Source organism: Neoarius graeffei, chromosome 4 (assembly GCF_027579695.1).
Source record: "Neoarius graeffei isolate fNeoGra1 chromosome 4, fNeoGra1.pri, whole genome shotgun sequence".
Classification (NCBI taxonomy): Eukaryota; Metazoa; Chordata; class Actinopteri; order Siluriformes; family Ariidae; genus Neoarius; species Neoarius graeffei.
The window spans coordinates 36,225,054-36,238,719 of NC_083572.1; the positions used below are offsets into that span (position 1 = coordinate 36,225,054).

General features: G+C 39.9%; 1 non-coding gene across 1 annotated transcript; it reads left to right on the forward strand.

Moving 5' to 3' along the window:
* Nucleotides 1-1,733: 1,733 nt before the first annotated feature.
* LOC132885562 (U2 spliceosomal RNA) lies at nucleotides 1,734-1,918 on the forward strand. Its single transcript, XR_009654611.1, has one exon. It is a non-coding gene; the product is annotated as a U2 spliceosomal RNA (small nuclear RNA).
* Nucleotides 1,919-13,666: the final 11,748 nt, after the last annotated feature.

The following is a 13,666-nucleotide window of genomic DNA, read 5'->3' on the forward strand; positions in this document are numbered from 1 at the left end:
AGTGAGCGATTGCCCAGAAGCAGATTTTATTCTGGGGGAGTATATTTTGACTCCCATTTGCTTGAATATCAGTCAGTGAGCTTCAAGGGTTTTGCCCCTAAAACAACCCAATCTCCTCACATGGAGTCTCTGGCATGCTTCTCACACTTTTGGGACATGCCTCAGGAAGCATTTGTTGCTTCATTGTTCAATGAGCGCAGTTGGGTAGAAGGTGGTGAAAAGTGCCTTTTCAGGACAGATGCAAGCTTTTCACCAGCAGGTTTAAGAATACAAGCGGGTAAGCATCATATTTTCACTTTGTAAAAGCTGTCTAAGCTGTCTTTGCACACAAGCGAGAGTTAGAATTTTACAGTGGATGGTGGGAATATGACAACCCTGTTGAAAAATGTGAGTTGGAGATACTGAGGTCAGTCAGCAATTCAAGAAATAAAGCCAAGCAAACTGAAAGGAATCTGTGATAGCTCACCTTCGGAGCATATCAGCAGAAAAGTAATGTGCAGTTAGTTGATTTGGTCATTGTTGCAAACAATGCCAAGGTTGTGGGTTTAATCCAAATTATGGCTGTTTTCACAGATGTGCTGCTTTGAATGTGGTGAAAGAAATTTGATCTTGACTTGGCTGAAAGTGCAGAGGATTCAGATGGTTTGCAAGATGACAAGAAAGTTTTTCTCTGTAAAATGTGAGCAGGATGGCAGTTGCTGTTTTGGACAATGTGGGTATCAATCCCACTATTTCTTAGATGCTAAGCAAGCACTCTACCACTTGAGCTAATTCCCCTGCTGTGTTTGAGGGTTTGTGCAACTAACTACGGCAAGCCCCCCAAACTGCCCTTCCTGGCCTGCTCGTTGCTCTCTGGAACCATACCTGAGTTTCCATTGGTTCGTGCAAAACGTGCACACTTCTAAAACAATATTTTCATCTTTTACAAACAAACTATAACTCTAGAAAGCTCTTTAATGGTCTTTCTAGTTTCATAACACAATTTCTTAATATTAGTATGCTGATAATGCTGAGGGTTTTAAATATTTCCTCAATTGCACTTTTCTTTCTTAACAGAACCTCTATCATCTTTTCAAAGTCAAAGCTCAAATCCCCGGAGCTCCACGCACTGCATTCGGACAAGGAGTCCGTTCCCGGGAGGTTCTAATCCCACTGGGGTTTTATCCCAGGTTTTCGTACCAGGCAGCGGATTCATTGTATGATATTTACTTTTCAATATGATATTATTTTTCCAATATGTTTTTTTTTGTATTCTTGTCTCAGTGATGGTGAAATCGAATTTGTAAATTAAATCACTGCCCTGACTCTACTCACCAAGCCAGAGCTATTCTCTTTCTGTGTATGTTTTGTACAACATAAGGAAACAGTATAGTAACTATAACGGTAAAATAATAAAACAAGAGTCTGGCTATGATATAAGAAAATTCTACAACCCAGAAACAGATGGAGCTCCGCTTTTAGGCAGTGCCTCAATCTATATATTACAGATTTCTGGGGAGAGGAATGTTAATGAGTTCAGCTTATTTTTGCAGGCTTTGCTCTGGTAGAGCTGCACATTTTTGGTGGTCAAATGTTAGAAATATCGAGCTTTTTGCATGGAAACCACACACACACACGCCCAAAGCGATTTCTCTCTTCAAAAGGATCCAGCTGTTGGGGGTGGTCTAGCTGTGTTTACCTTTCTGGATTTTAATATTTGGAAGTGGTATATTTAAAGCCATTGACAGCAAGTTGTTGTTTCTCGGTCTTTTGTTTAAGATCAAATGTAGTGTTTGTTTTTATCACTTTAATATCTGATATGTTCTTTAACTGAAAATATTATATTAAATAGATTTTTAGACCAGGGAGTTGAGGTTTGCTCCTTCTGCTCCACTCCTCAACCTGGTATTATAGTATCTCCAGAAGTAGTGCCTTGTCCTAAATACAAAGAAACAGCTTTCGTATTTGATGTATTCTTTAAATAAAGATGATAAATTAGTTTTCTAAAGTAATGAGTGGAAATAGAGCTTTTTCTATTCAATCTGTTCACATGACATTGTAGTAGATCTAGGAATTGTCTTGTTAAAAAAATAAGTAAAAAGAAAAAAGCTCTTTCATTGCTGGGTCGACCTTTTCCCCATTTCCTGGTTTTCTCCTTGTTCAACAAGCTACTGGACCGTTAGTCTGCAGTAATTCTTTCCCCTACTTTCTCCTTAGATAGATCACACAACACAACACCCCACCTCTTTCTTTCTTTCTTTCTTTCTTTCAAAAACGCTCGTTGGTCAGACATTTCTGTCTGTGTGCAATGGCTAATAAAGCTGTAAAGGTGTAAGAGATTGGCCCAGGCCACCTTACCCTATTGAGGTATTTCACCTGACATCACAGGGTCACGTGACGCCCCGGTGTCCGCCATTTTGAACGTCAAGCTACATACTAACGCTGCAGACAGAGAGGGAGAACCGGCTTGAAAAAAATGTGTTACAGACACCTAGAATAGATTAATTTGTCAGTAAGCACTCTATAAATAACCATGGTGTTTGCTTGTTGTGCTGTGGGCTGCCACAACAGACAGGGACAGCGTGCAGGACGCTCCTTTTACCGGTTTCTAGTGATGGGAATTTCGGCTCTTTTTCGGGAGCCGGCTCTTTTGGCTCTTCTTACTATAAGGAGCCGGTGTTCTGAAATTTCATCCTACCCATGAAAACGTCCTACCCGAGTTAACTGCGCATGCGTACAACGGCGAATTCACAGGGCCATAATTTTCAGGAAGAAATTTCAGAACACCGGCATTTCAGCAGGTACCTCTGACAGTTACTGTGTTATAGAGTTCAACACATTTATTACAGTTTTTCTCCATTGGTTTGGCTCATTTCTTGAAACTGAGATGACATTCTCATAACTATAAGGCAATTTGGCCAAACAGACTTACAGTTCTGCACAACACTTCAGATAACCAGCAAAATGTCATTTGTCTCCCAAAACTACTCATCCATGCTTCAAAATGAAATCCCTTTCCCATCTAAATAGTCAGTACCATAAAAATGGCATAAATCCTTCTCAATTGCTTTGGCACATTTTCATTCATTCAGTTCTTCTGTCAAAATAACTTGGATGGTACAGCACAACTACATGGATCACCTGGCAATGTTTGTACAGCTCCCAAAACAGTTTACCCATCTGTCAAAACTACATTCCCTTCTCATATAACTAGTCAGTGCCTCCAAAATGCATTGTCCCTTTGGTATTGTGTAAGTACTGCGAGTCAAAATGCTTAGACGCTTTGTCATGGCATATGTCTAACTATAGGAATACAGTTTTCACACCACACACACACGCTGCACTCATTCTGCCGAGGAATTTTCATTTTTATTCTCAGCTAACGTGAATTGTACACATTACTGTAGGTAGGGAACAATAAAAAGGAAAATGTATACGCTGTGTATACTGTGTACACAAAATACAAAAACCCACAAAAACAAACAAAAAATGAATACTGTAAATAAAGAGTCACAAATGAAGACATTTTGTTTAGTCGCGGTCACTCCCCTCTCTCGCCTGGTCACCATCCTCATCTTCCTGGCCATCCATTCTCTGTGCTCTGTTTGGCCACAGATTCTCATCAACATCACATCTGATGTTTTCTCTTGAGATGCAGCGTGGGAAGAAGCGTTGTGAATGCCTGAGCCATCCTCTACACTGATCACCTGTTATATCCTCACAGGCAGCATCCATAGCATTGAGGAGAGACCTCTGGTTTTCGGCATGGTGTTCATATACTCTCCATCTCCAAGCAGAGAAAAAACTCCTCGATAGGATTCAGGAATGGAGAATATGGTGGTAACAAGACATTATGCATTCTTGGATGCATGTTGAACCATGCCCGGATGCGTGGACCACGGTGGAAATTAACATTGTCCCATACAATGACAAACTGGGGTAGGTGGGGCCCTTCGAGACCCCCCTCATTTTCTGGGACCAAATATACATATAGTTGGTCCAGGAAACGGAGGAGTTTCTCTGTGTTATACGGGCCCAAGCTTGCAGTGTGGGTGGCCACACCATTTTCTGAAATAGCCGCGCACATGGTTATATTTCCCCCCCGCTGGCCTGGGACATCCACTGTGGCCCGCTGGCCAATGATGTTTCGGCCACGCCTGCGGTCCTTGGCCAGGTTGAAGCCTGCCTCATCAACAAACACTAGGATGTGTGGTGTTTCACTCCCCTCCAGTGCCAGGATTCTCTGGAAAAGAGATAAATAGAGTAAAAAAAAATAAATCATGTAGATGGGTCATATGGTCACAGCAATGCTACACAATGTGTTCTTCACAAAGTCAATATAACCCACTGTGGTTCCAATCCTAGAGTGCAGACTTATGCAGATTTTCTGGGGTAGTTTTTGATACAAAGAGAACAGAGACATACTGTTGACAGTGTTCTGTTACAGTTCAGCAAAATGCTGTGGTCATATATTGTAAAGCTGGAATCCAAAGGTAAAGAGGAGGATACTGAAACCCTCAGAAATTGGAACCTCTGCAGTGTTGGCTACTTATAGGTTACAAAATGATAGACAATGAATAATTGACTTACCTGCACATACTGGTACCGCAGCTCTTTTACTCTGGCAGTGTTCCTATCAAATGGTACTCTGTATATCTGTTTCATGGTGATTAGGTTCTTCTTCAGAACCCGGTCTATTGTTGATATGCTGATGGAGTTGATGTTTTGGAAGACGCCATTGTTTTGGAGGACTGCATCCCGGATCTGTGTCAGTGTTATGGCATTATTTGCTATCACCATGTTACAGATCTCCTGTTCTTGGCGATCGGTTAGAAGTATTCTTCTTCCACCCGCATGAGGTTGTCGGCCAATCCTGCACATAGACAACATAACTATTTGTTGTCCTTGCCTTATGTGTTTGTTACAGATTATTAATCACTGTACAGTAATGACTGCATTACACACCACTTTACTGTATTTGTAGGATACTGTACTTACAATTGCACTGCTATTCTATTGCGAATTCTTGCTGTATTTTGTCCAATTTACAACAGTATTTCCTTTGTCATTCTACAGTAGTGAACTGTATAATACTGTGACTTCACATCGAGGTAAGATTTTCGGCCTGGGTCTAAACACACACACACACAGTCAAACAGTTGTCATTGCCTGAGTGCATACCTGTTTTCCCGCCGAAAGGTTTGAATGATGGAGGAAACTGTGGAGCGTGGCACGTTAGGCTGCACTCTGCGCCCTGCCTCTGCCATTGTGAGGCGATGGTTGATGACATGATCAATAATGGTGGCCCGAATTTCATCTGGGACAACATGATGTCTGCGAACTCTATTTCCTCCTATTCCACCACCACGAACCCTCACTCCTCCTCCTCTTCCCTCTCCTCTACCTCCACGCACCCTCAATCCTCCACTTCCTCTTCCTCTTCCTTCTCTTCCTCTTCCCCTTCCTCCAAGTGGAGATTGCCCTGGTTGATGCACTTGCTCTCTCTCCATGTTGACATAGGAAAAAGTACTAGCACCAGGCCAAGCTGTATATATACAGCAATGCCAGCACTCCAAAACATAGATAACACCTGTCAGGTAACTCAACAAACAGATGGATTGGTCACCTGCAAAGTGGGACACTCCTTCGTTAGTCAGAAACTGATTTCACCTATTACCTACTAACATGATTATCCTAAATTTACTATGACATCTTACAAAATATGTACTGTATTCTATTCCAATTTCCTAACACTATTTTGACAATTGAGCAGACTATTCTGCATATGATGACTTATACGATGAAAATGTGCTGACATGTTTTGAGGACAATGACCATTACACTGAGAACCAACCAATTGGGATAGATCAGCAAGATACATACATTTGAAAAATGTACTAAATGTAGGCTGATTGTGTTAACTGTAGGATACTTGTACATAGCCATTTGCATGGATGTACTAAATGCTTGAGACATGTACAAAGCATTTGAAATATTGATGAAAGCAATGATAAATGCCATTCTGTTGTGAGAAACTGCAAGTTAGTTTGGGGATTTGTCTATGTTGTTTTGAGAATGTCATCTCAGTTTCAAGAAATGAGCCAAACCAATGGAGAAAAACTGTAACACAAACTGTGTTGTCCTTATATAAACACGCTGATGTGTTAAATATGTGTTGTTTTTAACACATCTCTTTTGAGAGTGTATCATAGAGACTTGCAAACGAGCCTATGTAATACCAGAGACATGCAAACCCTGCGCTAATGTAAAGGTAGGCTACTGAGTAAGTTTCGAAACAGCTGGTAAACAGAGCTATTACACATCGAACTGCATGCTCTCAGAAACAATCATATCATGTATCATAAAAACGTACATCGCCTTGTAAACTAGCTTAGGCTACACAGTGAGATAATGTATTGTAAAGATGTATTTCGTCTCGCAAACTGCAAAGTCTGGGCTAATTTCGTAGGCGCATGAGCAAGTTTTATGACTACATGAAAATGACAATGCTTCGCAGTATTAGCTATTCAAACTGCATTCAAACACATATCATGCACGTGGCAAGTTGAACTATTTGACTGTCAAACATATGCATTGAATACTGGTCATAGAAGGTATTAAAAATACAAGAAACTAACCTTGTGTAATACAGTAGCAGAAAATTATGGCCCTGTGAATTCGCCGTTGTACGCATGCGCAGTTAACTCGGGTAGGACGTTTTCATGGGTAGGATGAAATTTCAGAACACCTGTTTGGCCACTCAGTGCTTTGACTTTATGTTTACAAAAACTGGTTTTTTTTTCTGTTTAAAACTGTTATTTTGTCACTGCCATTACGGGGTTGCTTCTATGTTTTCTTTTCTGTGGGTTTGCTTTTGGTAGTCAAAGTGGAAACTGCAAACAAGAACACATTCAGGGGTAATTCTTGGTCTCTTAAGTGTGGCAACAGGGTTCTTAAATGGTGGTATGAACAGGTGCTGAACTATAAACTATAAAACACAGCTGTTAAGTTTAATTTTCTTTTGTGCCAGTAATTAATTACATTGTATGAAATTGTTTTAATTATGGCTTTTAGATATTGTCCCAGCAGAAGAAAAGTACAGTGAAGTAGTGGAGCAAAAAGCAAAAGAAATGACAGCAGTTAAAGAACAGGCTGAGGAAAACATTAGAAAGTCCCAAGAGAAACAGAAGGAGGCATATTCAAGAAAAGTAATGAAGAAGTTCAAAAACCTTAAGTACAGCATTGGTGATGAGGTACTTCTGTGTAACATGAGGAAGCATGGAAGGAAGGGAGGCAGGATTGAAGCGGATTTCTCTGGACCTTATATGATACAAGCAATTAGCGGTAGGCTTGTCACGCTAAGTACATCTCAAGGAGCTACTCTGAAAAACAAATACAACATCAACCACATAAAACCCTATAGAAGAAGCGCATCTACAGATGTACGAGACCAGACTGGCCCTGTACCTAGTAAGGTTGACATCACGAAGACATCTGATGTGTTCCCTGAAATCTGCCCTCTGCCTTCAACAAATCAACAGTCTGAACGGCCTTCTGTTATTCAGTTTTGTGGCAAAATGCCAGCAGAACACACTGATACAGATAAACAGGTAGACAATACAGTAGCTGAAGTGCAGGAAATGGACCATATTCCACCAAAGATTAACCGCAACATCCAGCAAGAAGGTTTGATTGGCGCCTTAACTTTTTGGGTTTTTGGTTCTGACCCGTTGGTCAAACCTTCTCCACCGGTTTGTTCTCTACCTGGTGGAGATGTTGGAGCTTTTCTTCTTCAGGTTAGCCTGTTGGCTATTTTCATATTTCTAACAAGATGTTTCATCTGTCCTGTTTCATCTAACAAGTCATTTTTCGGCTTTTACTAACAATGACATTTTACTAACAATTCATTATTATACTTTTATTAACACTACCCCACCCTCACCCACTAACTTGATGTTATACCAGAGGTGGGAAAACTACAGCCTGGGGGCCACATGCAGCCTGCTGGGCCATTTCATCCAAGCCCTCCTATCAATTAGCCTACCTGCAACATTTGGCCCTTCAGACGATATTTAAAACCCAATGTGGCCCTTGGGTCAAAACAGTTTTCCACCTCTGTGTTATGTTTGAGTAATGTATACGCCTCCTTGTCTGTGCTAGTTCATTTTTTTTTTATTAACAGTTTCTTTGGCCTATTTATTCACGTTTTCATAAAGTTAATAAATATATTTTGCCACACTTTTTCTTTGTATTTGTTTTAGTGAAGGAACTCTGGGCGGCTAAAGACCGCGGCAAAGTTGAAGTAGTTGTTGGATCATATTCACTGTACCAATCCTCTTTCTGTACGCTGCAAGGATCAGGATGGCTTTCAGATGAAGTAATAGATGACTACTGTAATTGAATACAAAACTGTTTTACTTTTTTTTGTTATTTCATTGTTGTTTTCTCTTTTATGCTAGGTTATTGATGCGTACATTCACCACTTGCTACAACAACACAAGGTATGTGTTACTTTTGAATGGAAATTACTTGACATGGTCTGTGAATGTACTTTTGCACTAACAAATATGTTGATAATTTTATCAGGAAGCCATATTTCATCTCAGTGCCGTTGTGGCAAGCGCCCCCTTCTTTAATGGACAGTTTAGATGTCTCCATAAGGTAATGTACCTATTAAGAAAGTAAGTAATTTCTTTTGACGTAGGGTTCTACTCATCCTTATTAATCATATTATTTCTATATTATTTGTTATAGATGAAATTCCCAGCTGAGGATGTTTGGCTGTGTCCTGTGAATATTACAGCACATTGGATTCTTGTGGTCTGTTTCCTAAATGTTTGTTTTTGATAACACAGTACTTTGAAAGATTTTCTGTCTTTTGTTATGTGGACAGATTTGAACAAATTCTCGGTTTGAACAAATTAAGCAGGCTGTGTAAGACTCTGTAGAATAATCATTTAGCTTTGTAAAGAAAGTCCTTATACAGCTTGTTTGTTGATATGAAATATGAAATTACTTTACTTTAGGTTGTGAACATGGCAGAGAAGTCACTTACTGTAATTGACCCAATGGGAAATGAGGATGCCTACAACAGGAAGATTCTGAGGAACTGGCAGTAATATATAGAATAATTTGCTTAATTTGAATATTTTTTCTTTTTTCGAGAATTTTTTCTAAAAATGAAGTTTTAAAACAATAATTTTAATGCTCTAATAGAAACTTTCTGAGGAATAGGACAAGCGAGGAGTCCAAATATGCGTGGACGGTGAAAACCATGAACCACAACAACCAGATGGATGGCAGCAGTTGTGGGGTTCTAGTGTTGAAGGTACTATTTTCCTACGTTTATGTTTATGTCCTTTGAAGATTTAGCTAATAGTATTTCATTGCATAGATTATGTATCTAGAAGCCTATGTGGTATTATGTAGATAATGTACCAAAATCAATCCCATAATTACATTCATAATTAATTTACAGTACACCGAAGAATTGCTTCAGAGTGGACACATTTATGATGTGCAAACAACTGCAGAAGCCGTCAGTGGGCACAGGATGAGCATAGCCTGTTCACTGCTAAAACACACACACGCACACACACAGGGGAGGGTGTTCTGAAACATGACATGGTCCACATGCAGCCTGCTGGGCCATTTCATCCAAGCCCTCCTATCAATTAGCCTACCTGCAACATTTGGCCCTTCAGACGATATTTAAAACCCAATGTGGCCCTTGGGTCAAAACAGTTTTCCACCTCTGTGTTATGTTTGAGTAATGTATACGCCTCCTTGTCTGTGCTAGTTCATTATGTTTTTATTAAAAGTTTCTTTGGCCTATTTATTCACGTTTTCATAAAGTTAATAAATATATTTTGCCACACTTTTTCTTTGTATTTGTTTTAGTGAAGGAACTCTGGGCGGCTAAAGACCACGGCAAAGTTGAAGTAGTTGTTGGACCATATTCACTGTACTGTAATAATTTGCTACCACCCTGAACACAGAGGAAGCAGATATTTATGGGGATTTGCTATCTATAATAATGTGCTACCACCTAAAAGATGGAGGGAAGGAGATATTTATAGGGGTTATATGTCTATAATAATTTGCTACCACCCTGAACACAGAGGAAGCAGATATTTATGGGGATTTGATATCTATAATAATGTGCTACCACCTAAAAGATGGAGGGAAGCAGATATTTATAGGGGTTATATGTCTATAATAATTTGCTACCACCCTCAACACAGAGGAAGCAGATATTTATGGGGATTTGATATCTATAATAATGTGCTACCACCTAAAAGATGGAGGGAAGCAGATATTTATAGGGGTTATATGTCTATAATAATTTGCTACCACCCTCAACACAGAGGAAGCAGATATTTATGGGGATTTGATATCTATAATAATGTGCTACCACCTAAAAGATGGAGGGAAGCAGATATTTATAGGGGTTATATGTCTATAATAATTTGCTACCACCCTCAACACAGAGGAAGCAGATATTTATGGGGATTTGATATCTATAATAATGTGCTACCACCTAAAAGATGGAGGGAAGCAGATATTTATAGGGGTTTGATGTCTATAATAATTTGCTACCACCCTGAACACAGAGGGAAGAAGATATATGTGCTGGTAGGATATTTTCACAAGGTAGGACAAAATATCAGATACAGCTATAAATTTCCGCTACGGGTAGGAAGAAATTATAGGTAGGAAGAAATTTCAGATACAGTTATAAATTTCCGCTACGGGTAGGAAGAAATTATAGGTAGGAAGAAATTTCAGAACACCGGCTCTTTCGGCTCCCAAACGGCTCCTGAGATTTTATTTTTGATTTAATTGCTGCAATTAACTAGTTAATTAATTACATTATTTATATTTTATCAATAGGATGTTTTCCATTTTATTTTTTAGTTTTTGTAGCCATTGTAAAGCTTTGTAACAATGTTCTAGCTATAGAAATAAAACTTACTTACCAATTAATAAATTATCTTCTCACAAACATAATGCAAAACTGTGTTATATTACCAATATAAAATACACAGCTGATTTTCCCCTCCTCAGGTGCCTCACAGACTCCTCTCCCCTGCGCTCCACAGCTTTAAGCATTACATCAATTTTCGTATTTTCGCAGCTGTGAATGACATCAACCCCCCCAACCAAAAAAGTAGGCGTACACCATGCTACTTTTTTTCCTTTGAATGGTAATAGACAACACAAAGACGCAATCGGACAGCAACTTTTTTTGTGAAAGTCTCTCTCTCTGAGGCACCCAAGGACAAAAAACTAATTCAGCTCCCCAACTCGGCTCCCACCGAAGAGCCGGCTCCCGTCGTTCACTTCAAAGAGCCGGCTCTTTGAACCGGATCGTTCGTGACCGACACATCACTACCGGTTTACTACTGACCCAGACAAGAGGGATTACAGCTGTGAAGAGACAGGATTGGGAGCCAACAGAGTACTCCAGACTTTGCAGTGATCATTTCATTTCAGGTTAGTTTATCAGTTAACGCAATTTTGATAAAATATATAGCAAAAAGTAAATGGGTCAGTGTTTGTTAACCCATCTGAGCAGTGAAACAAGGCAGTGTTAATTTGTCTAGGGTTGCATCTAGCAGACATCAGACATAAAATGCAATAACAGAGGCTAGAAAGAAACGGGACACAGAACTAAACAGGGAAATTAAGTAAAAAGAAAGAGGAAAAAAAGAGCGCGGATCTCCAAACACATGAGAAGCCTATCTTACGCACATATCACGCGGACTCCACGCCTCCACACATGCATCGCGTCTGAAGTCATAACTCATCAGGGGAAATCATGTCCGCATTGGCATGTTCAAAAAACAACCTCGCGTCAACAATGATACCACACGCAAGAAAAAAAAAAAAAAAAACAGTCAGGCTACTCAACAACCAACCTGGCAGCAGCAGTCGTTGTCATGTAAACACAACACTTCGGATATGCAAATGCTTCCCGTTACACACGATTGCTATGTCAATAAACATCATTTTGCCAATATTTTAGAGACCCCCCAACATTTCCCAAATCATGTTTTCGAAGGATCTCATGTCTGTTTCAGGGGATCTCAGATCCCCCGAGTAACAAGACAGTATTGTGAACATAGCCTACCTTGTACCGTTTCAAACTGCTGGGGTCATCCTTCATCAAACTGTTGACTTCTGTCAACAACCTTGGCTCCATACCAAGGCTGGGTACAGTGTTTGTGATAAAAGACAGATCCAATTTAACACGAATCACAGCTTACTTTCTTGTTAAAATGTGCAAAGGTCTCCACCATCTCATACCGCCTTGCACTGAAGGACTTAAGCGTGCCGTCCAAAATGGCTGCATCATGTGACTTGGTCACATGGGTGAAATACCTCAATACCAGCTTTCTGCACCTCCCCTATAGTGTCACTAATCTGGTCCAGTGTTAAGTAGAGCTCAGAGTTTGAGTGGTGTGAGGTGCTGTCTTTAGATTGCAGTGTTTTCTGGAGGTGTGGGTTTGAATCCCACTTCTGATATTGGTTATTAACGGGCCATGGGTTTCATGCTCATGGTCTGTGTTTGGCGAATGCTTGCTGGGAGTTTTGCCAGCACGTGAGTGAAAATGGAAGCTTCAGCGAGCATGCCTTTGCAAAAATAAGCTTGAAAAACTTTTGGAATAGAATGCTTCGAGAGTATTTGGAGTCCTACTGCAATAAATAAAATTAGATCAGAATTAATTTCTTAGCCTGTAAAAAATTGCATGCTTGAAATATTCAGATTTTTAAATTCTTTTCAGATAATTTTTTATTTATTTATTTTTTCAGTTTGTTGTGAATATCTGCCACATATTACAATATCAGTAGGTATTTAATATTTTTAGATGTAAAAATATAAAGTTTTATTTCGCAGAATGATGTGACCTTTGACCTGAATTATCATGTGGTTACAATGTCAATTGCCTGTTGACATTGATTGATAAACTACAAAACTAGAAATTAATACAAACAACAATGAATGATTAACCATGTAGCCAGCAGTGCAGGGTTCCTTTAATTTTTTTTCCAACAGGGTGATGATTTAAGGCAGCTGGGCCATAGAAGGTTCACGCTGCACGCTGCACACTACACGCGTGTAAAGAAAAGTGGACAAACGTAGCATGACTTGCTCTGGGCCATAGAACGGCGTTCACGTTGCACGCTGCACACTTCACGCGTGAAGCGTGAAATGAACATGCACACTTTTTTCTAGGCGTGAAGATGGAAATTCCAGTCAATGCATGCGGTCACCACCGCGCCAGCCAATCAGAACGGGTCTAGGGAGATAACTCTATGCTTTCAGGGGAAAACTTCAGAAAAAATATAATTGAATGGTATAATTGAAAAATAGTTCTTCATCGGGATTGTCAAGCAGATTATAGAATGTTCGGTGAAATTCACCACGGGTTTCTCTCAGAAGGAAGTGTTCTCGGCTCCAAATTCTGTTCCTTTTTCTCTTCCTCTGTCTCAGTAAAAGCAGAATGAGGCAATTGTCGTCATCCGAAGAGTCCATATTGTTGGTTACTCGGTCAAAGTAGAACAGACGCAACACGTGAACATCCAAGCATGAAGTTTAATGGCCCAGGGTCCGGTTCTTCACGTGAACGTGCAGCGTGCAGCGTGAACCTTCTATGGCCCAGCTGCCTAAGGTAAAACCTTA